The sequence below is a fragment of the Watersipora subatra genome, chromosome 7, assembly GCF_963576615.1.
Source record: "Watersipora subatra chromosome 7, tzWatSuba1.1, whole genome shotgun sequence".
Lineage (NCBI taxonomy): Eukaryota > Metazoa > Bryozoa > Gymnolaemata > Cheilostomatida > Watersiporidae > Watersipora > Watersipora subatra.
In genome coordinates this window covers 2,977,694-2,987,783 of record NC_088714.1, presented here as the reverse complement: position 1 = coordinate 2,987,783, position 10,090 = coordinate 2,977,694, and positions in this window count along the sequence as shown.

Below are 10,090 nucleotides of genomic sequence, written 5' to 3'. Positions count from 1 at the left end.
ACATGTATATTTCCTGTTACAACTGTATATCTCATGTTATACATGTATATTTCCTGTTATACATGTATATTTCCTGTTATACATATACATTTCCTGTTATACATGTATAACTCGTGTTGTGCATGTATACAAAGAACAACAGGCAAGGTTTAATTTCATAAAAGACCATTGCTGTTGCCAGAAAGGGCATTAGGCGTTAATTTAGACTCTCCGTTATATCAACAACCCAGTTTTCTTGCTGCTGGCTACCACACCACATAGGGACCTGTTAAGTCTTATGGGCTATACTTATTTACGTGTATGAAAGCGAAACGCAGCTTGACTAGTCGTCACATTTTGTCTATGTCTCTCTGTGCATTAGATTTCCGCTGCTGTCATTCCTAGATGGATTTTAAACTTTCTATAAAACAAGATTTACAGTATAAAATCTTTGTCCTACAAAACATATTGACGGCTATTATTGCCTTCAATTGTTGCTTTTTATCAACAAATCATCAATTTATGAAGTTATTATTCAACTAGCTAAACCAGTTATACGGTGATACAGTTATACAGTAATACAGTTATACAAATATACAGTTATACAGTTATAGAGTTATACAGTAGTACAGTTATGCAGTTATACAGTTATACAGTAATATAGTTATACAGTGATACAGTTATACAGTGATACAGTTATACAGTATACAGCTATACAGTTATACAGTTATACAGTTATACAGAGATACAGTGATACAGTTATACAGTTATACAGTTATACAGTGATACAGTTATACAGTTATACAGTTATACAGTAGTAGAGTGATACAGTTATACAGTAATACAGTTATGCAGTAGTACAGTTATACAGGGATACAGTTATACAGTTATACAATGATACAGTTATACAGTGATACAGTAGTACAGTTGTACAGTTATAAAACAATATAGTTATACAGTTACACATTGATATAGTTATACAATGATACAGTAATAAATTATAGTGATACAGTAATACAGTGATACAGTTATACTGTAATACTGCAATACAGCTACACTGTAATACAATAACGGGATTATACCTTTATACAATTATACGGTAACACGGGTTAAACGGTTATAGGATTATGCAGTTATAAAGTAATACAGCAATACAATTATAGAGCAACACGGTTATACGGTTAAATTGCAATACAGTAAAGATTTTAACAAATATTTGGTAGGCTTTAATAAAAGAGATTGACAGTAGTATGTTTTGAGCCATTTTGACGAATACAAAGACCTTTGAATCTACAAGACCTGAATTTACAAGACAACTTTGGCAACTGGAGTCTTTTGATGAGACTAGACTAACACTTGTACATGTACAGCCATTCATTCCCTAATGTTTGTTCTCATTATCAAACAGAGACATCATTTCTCACATACGTCTTTATAATGCAAGCAAAACAATATTTGGGCTGAGGCAGCATTTATTGCAATTTAGATAGACCAGCGCGATGTGGAGACACGGTGATAGCCGATGCCGGAGGCAATGCAACCGGAGAATTTACGATGACCTCCGACTTGTATACTGGACGACCATGCATATGGCAATTGACACATATTCCTGGCTCTTCAGCCTTTGTCCAGTTTAACATCTTAAACTGGACAACGAGTGGCAACACTTCCAGTCTCCAACTGCTTATCGGAAACCACAGGCTAAATGGCTCAAATCTACAAGCTATAATCACAAAGTCTGCAGGCAATAGTTTGTTCCTATCTGCTGACGCTGACTTAGATGAACAACCATGGTCGGTTACTTACAGCTATCGAGGTACGTACGTGTACGTGTATGTATGGCTTTTTATTGGCATCAATAATCATCAACAAAATGACATTGTGCATTACAGGCAAAAAATGTATGGATGTATGTAGTCGGTTTTTATGGATGTATGTAGTCGGTATTTATGGATGTATGTAGTCGGTATTTATGGATGTATGTAGTCGGTATTTATGGATGTATGTAGTCGGTATTTATGGATGTATGTAGTCGGTATTTATGGATGTATTTAGTCGGTATTTATGGATGTATGTAGTCGGTATTTATGGATGTATGTAGTCGGTATTTATGGATGTATGTAGTCGGTATTTATGGATGTATGTAGTCGGTATTTATGGATGTATGTAGTCGGTATTTATGGATGTATGTAGTCGGTATTTATGGATGTATTTAGTCGGTATTTATAGATGTATGTAGTCGGTATTTATGGATGTATGTAGTCGGTATTTATGGATGTATGTAGTCGGTATTTATGGATGTAATTAGTCGGTATTTATGGATATATGTAGTCGGTATTTATGGATGTATGTAGTCGGTATTTATGGATGTATTTAGTCGGTATTTATAGATGTATGTAGTCGGTATTTATGGATGTATGTAGTCGGTATTTATGGATGTATGTAGTCGGTATTTATGGATGTATTTAGTCGGTATTTATGGATGTATGTAGTCGGTATTTATGGATGTATGTAGTCGGTATTTATGGATGTATGTAGTCGGTATTTATGGATGTATGTAGTCGGTATTTATGGATGTATGTAGTCGGTATTTATGGATGTATGTAGTCGGTATTTATGGATGTATGTAGTCGGTATTTATGGATGTATGTAGTCGGTATTTATGGATGTATTTAGTCGGTATTTATGGATGTATGTAGTCGGTATTTATGGATGTATGTAGTCGGTATTTATGGATGTATGTAGTCAGTATTTATTTTCAAAGCACTCTGCTGTGGCCTTGAAAATTATTAAATAGCTTTGCGAAATCTGAGTTAGTACTAAATTCTAGCAATAGCCAAATATTTTGGTGGAATTTTCAGATTTTAGTGAAAAAACATGCTGACATAATTTTCTGTTTTGTTATCCTTTAGCCAAAGTCACTCCTAGAATCTTTCGCATCTTTGTATATAATTTCTTATTTTCGTGCATAAAACTGCCATTTTTGATGAAAATACACAGAATATGACAAAATAGAATTGTATAAAGTCGGTCGTTTGACACACTGAGAACCATCATTTATTCTTACTGCAGTTTATCGTCAAGACCGACCCCTCCTGGCATGACTGTTACTTATGTTTGCAGTGCTTGTGTGTCAAGATCGACCCCTCCTAGCATGACAGTTACTTATGTTTGCAGTGCTTGTGTGTCAAGATCGACCCCTCCTGGCATGACAGTTACTTATGTTTGCAGTGCTTGTGTGTCAAGATCCACCCCTCTTGGCATGACAGCTACTTATGTTTGCAGTGCTTGTGTGTCAAGATCCACTTCTCCTAGCATGACAGTTACTTATGTTTGCAGTGCTTGTGTGTCAAGATTGACCTCTCCTAGCATGACAGTTACTTATGTTTGCAGTGCTTGTGTGACAAGATTGACTTCTCCTATCATGACAGCTACTTATGTTTGCAGTGCTTGTGTGTCAAGATCCACCTCTCCTAGCATGACAGTTACTTATGTTTGCAGTGCTTGTGTGTCAAGATTGACCTCTCTTAGCATGACAGTTACTTATGTTTGCAGTGCTTGTGTGACAAGATTGACTTCTCCTATCATGACAGTTACTTATGTTTGCAGTGCTTGTGTGTCAAGATCCACCTCTCCTAGCATGACAGTTAGTTATGTTTGCAGTGCTTGTGTGTCAAGATCCACCTCTTCTAGCATGACAGTTACTTATGTTTGCAGTGCTTGTGTGTCAAGATCCACCTCTGTTAGCAAATGGATACTTTGATGATAATCAGCTTCCTGCCCTCAATGGCTCTGTCATTCAATACTCCTGTCACAATGGCTACGAACTGAAGAATCAGAACATAAGAAAGAGGAGATGTAATTTCCAGCAGGGCATTTTATATTGGACTGACACAGAAAATATCAAGTGTGTTCCAGGTTAGCCTCACTATTGTAAATGTTCTGCTAGGAGGTCAAGAAAAGCATAAATCTCTTCTCATCGAGATTTGAGCAGTTGGTTCTTAAACAACATGTTCAACATCAAATGAAGTTTCCACAACAGTATTTAGAGTAATGGCTGTTGTTCTTTAAAAGCTCACAAGCCTAAACTATGAAATTTTAATATTTGTTATCTAGAAAAAAGCTGCGATGAGCTTCCACCTGAAGAAGTAGGGGTGAAGCTCACCCGTAAGAATGAATTCCTAGCTGAGTACAGCTGCATGGAGGGATACCAACACGCCAGCGGATCTTCAAAGTTGATTAGTGAGTGCGTGAGTACCAACAATGACCTCTACAGCTGGACATCCGTGTCAGGAATTCTTACTTGTCTTCCCATTCCAGGTATGTACATGTATATTAAAGCTGACGCAGTTGGCCCAAAGCTATCTACATTGCGGGGAAACAACTCCTAGATGTTGTCTAATTGTATGTTTGTTTGAAGAAATGATTGGTAACCCTCATAAGATTAAAACTGATATTAGAAGCAAGTGCTTGAGGAATGCAAAAGACTTGCTTATCTGAAAGACAACTGTGTTAGATAGGAGTAGCGTGCTACATCAGTTTATCTTTGGGTTTCCAATTTATGAACTGCAACTACTCAAAAGTATCAATTATTTGTTAGTTGCAAATTATCTTTTTTTTGAAAGAAGAAAAGCCGGTTCTATTGTCAACTTGTGAAGAACTACAAGAGAGTTCTGGAGATTTTTGTGCAAACAGCACCCTTCGTACTAGCTGCTGCCAGCTGCCGAATCAGGTAATTACAAATTAATGTATTTCTTCTGTATGTTAAAGCTACTGTAGAGTTGTGTTTATGTTACTAAACAGCTGAAACATTTGAAAATCCAAAAATGTTACTTATAATTATCATGCTTGTACTATTTCTGCTTGTACGAATTTATTTTAAAACTTATGAGTTAGAATGACCTGAATTAAACAGAAACAATTTTATCATAGATTTGAGCAGTAGAGTATAAAGTAACTTTACTAAATGACTAGCTGTTCTACCCGGCGTTGCTCGGGTATTAAAAATCAGACTATAAACAATGAGAGGCAATGAGAGTTGCCTGCCACTTGCTATTAGCCTGGCACATTGCTAATGGATAATTTGAGTGAGCTTACTAATAAGAGCTACCGCTTCTCAGGATGTTATGCATCATGTAGTGTCGCGGCGGAGAGCGGTAGAATATTTGCTCCCATATAGCGACATATATTGCCTAACGATTCTATCAAACTTGTGTGGCTGAATTGGTGAGGCAACGGACTGGTGAACTGGAAGGTCTGAGATCAAATCTTCTGCGATACAGATTCTTTATTTCAAAATATTAATATCTATAGCTGGACATACATATACACAAACTTTGAGAAATATATATGTAGATTTCTCAAAGTTTGAGAAATCTACATACATTGTATAATTACAATTCTTGCACATATAAGTTGTGCACTAACTTTGAAGACAAGCCTCAAAGTACCAAAATCATAAGTTAATTTGTTGCTTTGGGTATATTTTAGAATAATAGCACAATCTGGAAATCTGTTGCTATTGCATTTATTGTATTGACATCTCTACTGATAGTGGCTGTAAGTGGAATGGCTGTTGTTCTCCTGAGACTAAGGTAAATATAGATATAACTAAAATGGTAAGACAATGCATGCTATCTCTAGCATATACATGTAAATCATTGTAACATTTGAGATGTCTAAAATATTTTGCCTATAAATACTCTCATTCTATTCTTTGTATAGTTTCCTTGCACTCAACTTTTTCTCTGTAGCGCTCATCTCTAAAAAACATAAAAGCCAAGAATGATCACCCTGTTATTAAAAAAAGGTCTAAAATGTATCCGAAGTATCGTTCATAAAAATGGAGCGGACAACTATGAATTTTAGTTTGCAAATTACTTCAAAGATGTTTAGCATAATTCATATTATGAAATAACTTACACACCTGTGATGATCAAACTGACCTAGTATAAACGCTGGCACTGTGTGTCTAAAACAATCCTTTTAACCTGCAGTAGTGTCAACTAGACTAGGCGGACTTCCCAATTAAGAAGGCACCGTTTTAAAGCTTTTTTCGCTCATGGCAATTTTCGACGCAGTAGTTGTGGCGTTATCTCTACTATGAACTAGTTGATCGATATATTCATTTTATTAGTATTACTTTTATTGCAAACAGCAATGGGAAAATAAATTTGAACTGTTCAGACAAAGAGAAAAGCCTAAAAAGAGCAAAAAGTAAAACACAATGTAAAACCAAATGGAAAACAAAATGTAAAACACAATGTGAAACACAATGTAAAACACAATGTAAAACACAATGTAAAACAAAATGTAAAACACAATGTAAAACACAATGTGAAACACAATGTGAAACACAATGTAAAACCCAATGTAAAACAAAATATAAAACACAATGTGAAACACAATGTGGAACAAAATGTAAAACAAAATGTAAAACACAATGTGAAACACAATGTGAAACACAATGTAAAACACAATGTAAAACACAATGCGAAACCCATTGTAAAACACAATGTGAAACCGATGTAAAACACAATGTAAAACACAATGTAAAACACAATGTGAAACCCAATGTAAAACACAATGTAAAACACAATGTAAAACATAATGTAAAACAAAATGTAAAACACAATGTAAAACACAATGTGAAACCCATTGTAAAACACAATGTGAAACACAATGTGAAACACAATGTGAAACACAATGTAAAACACAATGTAAAACACAATGTAAAACACAATGTGAAACACAATGTGAAACACAATGTAAAACACAATGTAAAACACAATGGCAAAACTAAAGTCATAACCAAAACATTAAGAGAGTTACATGTAAATGTATCAAATTTTTTAAACTGCAGTAATGTCTACAAAACTAGGCAGGCCTACCATTAACAAAAGTCACTCTTTGAGTCTACTTGAGGCATTTTTCGAGCTAAAGTGTTGAGCTCTTTAAAACTTGTTCTGAATTAGGAGCCATTAATCTTTCACTACTTCATACGACACTAGTTGAGAAACAGAAGGCTATAAATCTTTCACTACTTCATACGACACTAGTTGAGAAACAGAAGGCTATTAATCTTTCTAAAAGCACAAATGACTGATTTCCATACTTTCCGATTTGTGCTGAGACCAGTTTGTTTATTCACACTTGTAAAATGAAAGCTTGTAAAAGCATTAAAAATTTATTGATATTCTTATCACTGAAATACTTTTTTATTTTTGTAACAACAGTAGTCTTTGACATGTTTTATGTATAACAACAATTATGTAAAAAAGAAATTAGTTTAGACCCTTAATTAATATTTATCAAAAGCACAAAAGCTGCATCGTTTGATATGAGATGCCCCTTGCTGCTGCGGAGCTGTTAGGCATTGGACATGGCAATATCTATCAGGATGAATTGTTTAAATAAACTTTTAATGGCTTGCATATTATTAAACTATCAGAGTAGTTAGATGTTTTGATTATCGCATAAGTATATTTCCCGAAGCATAAGCTCTTCTTTGTGTCTTTGTACATGCTCTAGTCAAATATACTTGCAAAATTTAAACTGTAATAGCCAACATTGAAGCCTTAAAGCGCTAGCTACGATATTTAGGAGAACATTTTTGTATTTGAAGTTACATAGTTTGTGATAGCTCTTGATGAAGGCTTCAGCTGAAATGTTCAACTTTACAAATGTAGAACATTTACTTGTACCTCTACATTGTAAATGCCAGACAGTTAGGTTTATGTCCTTGGTGCTATGATTCTATAGGCATAGTCTTTACACATCACTTTCTATAACCACCAAACTGTCTCTCACAACTAAATACATAACATATGCTTAACTTCTATTCTACTACGCAAAACCTTCTTGAAACTTAACTTCTTTTTAAGTTTACTCTCATAATTTACTTTCAACTCTAGTATAGGCCTAACTTAAATGTTTAAATGTCTGGGTAGCAAAATACCACAATATTAAGTTTTATCAAACATTAAATAAAATAATTACAAATTTTAATCACAATATAGGTAAACAAAATTTGAATATTTTGAGCACCGAATTTTAGTTCTACATGTGCAGCAACAGTTAAGAACTTGCCTAGATTTTACTTGGATTTACAACTATAAACATTACTTTTTGAGAAATTGTGTTAACCTTTATCTTACTAACAGGATAAGGAAGGCGTTTAATGAAAATAAAAACCAAACTACGACTGCCACAACCAACCAGGAAACAGATCATAACAAAATGAGTGCCTTTCCTGCTCTAAAAAGTTCTGAACAACTCGCCGGTATTCTCAAAGAAGCGAACAAAACGCTAACTGCGACCACAAGTCTCACTGGTGGGTCTTTTTTTAAAACTATGACACCTTCATTAGGAATACTTAGTAATCAAGAACTGTGCTCTGTTTTTTGATAATTTTCTGACCTACTAGTACATACAATAATATGCCTCCAAACATGATAAAAAAATTATATGAAAAGCTTGGAGATGAAACGGGACAGATATGAAAGAGAATGAATGAGATGAGTGAGAAAAGTGAAACAAGTGGTAAATGAAAACGAATGAAAGTGAGGTGGAGCAAGAAAAAAATGAGCGAATGAACGAGAGTAAAAGAGTGAAAAAAAGAGAGAGTAAAAAACTGGGAAGAGTGAGAAAATGGCTAAAGGAAAAGAGAAAAAGAAGGTCAGGGAAAAGGAAAAAAAATGATAATAGATAGAGAACAGGAAAAAATACGAGAGCCCGAGGGACTGGAAAATACCAGTATGATAAAAAAAGTAAAAGAGAGATATCGTAAAAAAGGTGAAAGCGAGAGATGATAAGAAAGGTGAAAGAGAGAGATGATAAGAAAGGTGAAAGAGAGAGATGATAAGAAAGGTGAAAGAGAGAGATGATAAGAAAAGTGAAAGAAAGAGATGGTAAGAAAGGGAAAAGAGAGAGATGGGTAAGAAAGGTGAGAGAGAGAGATGGTAAGAAAGGTGAAAGAAAGAGATGATAAGAAAGGTGAAAGAGAGAGATGACAAGAAAAGTGAAAGAGAGAAATGGTAAGAAAGGTGAAAAAGAGAAATGGTAAGAAGAGTGATAGAGAGAGATGATAAGAAAGGTGAAAGAGAGAAATGATAAGAAAAGTGAAAGAGAGAGATGGTAAGAAAGGGGGAAGAGAGAGATGACAAGAAAGGTGAAAGAGAGAGATAGTAAGAAAGGTGAAAGAAAGAGATGATAAGAAAGGTGAAAGAGAGAGATGACAAGAAAAGTGAAAGAGAGAGATGATAAGAAAGGTGAAAGAGAGAGATGATAAGAAAGGTGAAAGAGAGAGATGACAGGAAAAGTGAAAGAGAGAGATGACAAGAAAGGTGAAAGAGAGAGATGGTAAAAAGGGCGAAAGAGAGGGTGGGATAAGAAGAAAGATGAAAAAGAGAGTTCTAGAATAAATTATCAATAAAAATATAAGTACATTATATATTTTGTATCAGTTGTAAAGATCTATGTTTTTATGGTTCTAGACCCAAGCCCTCAGAGAGCACTGCTCCCACCAGAAAAGGGCTTATATCAGAATATGCCAGAGTCGTAAGTGCTACAGTATCTCAAATACACGTTTTCATTTTCAACTCTGATTGCTGACTCTGGCCACAAGTAGTTGGTGTATTACAAGCTTACAGCACAGTTGAACAAAAGCTTTACTCAAATGTATTTATTGAGTAGATTCTAAGAAAACTGTCTAGCCACGCAACCAGCTAAAATTCTAAATCATAACACATGCGTATAAGGAAAAAAGATAAGGGGTGACAATTAATTTAAAACTAATTTATACATGTATTGCTAGCCATTTATGTCAGCATACTAGTAGAGGTAGAATCACGGCCAAGTTACTATTACATGTAGTACTTAATGGCTGGCTACACACATCGATGAAGATGAGAGGCGGTGTTACTCGTTTTATTGTAGTCATCAATCCAGCGTTAGTTTTGAACTGTTGCAAACATGTAGACTGTGATTCTAAAAAACATTTTATTTGTTTTAAGAGCTTATGCCAGTTACAATTAAAAGTTAATCAGACTGTTTAAACATTAAGTCATACTTTGCATAGAACTCGTCAACACTTAAAACTTTGTTATCAACC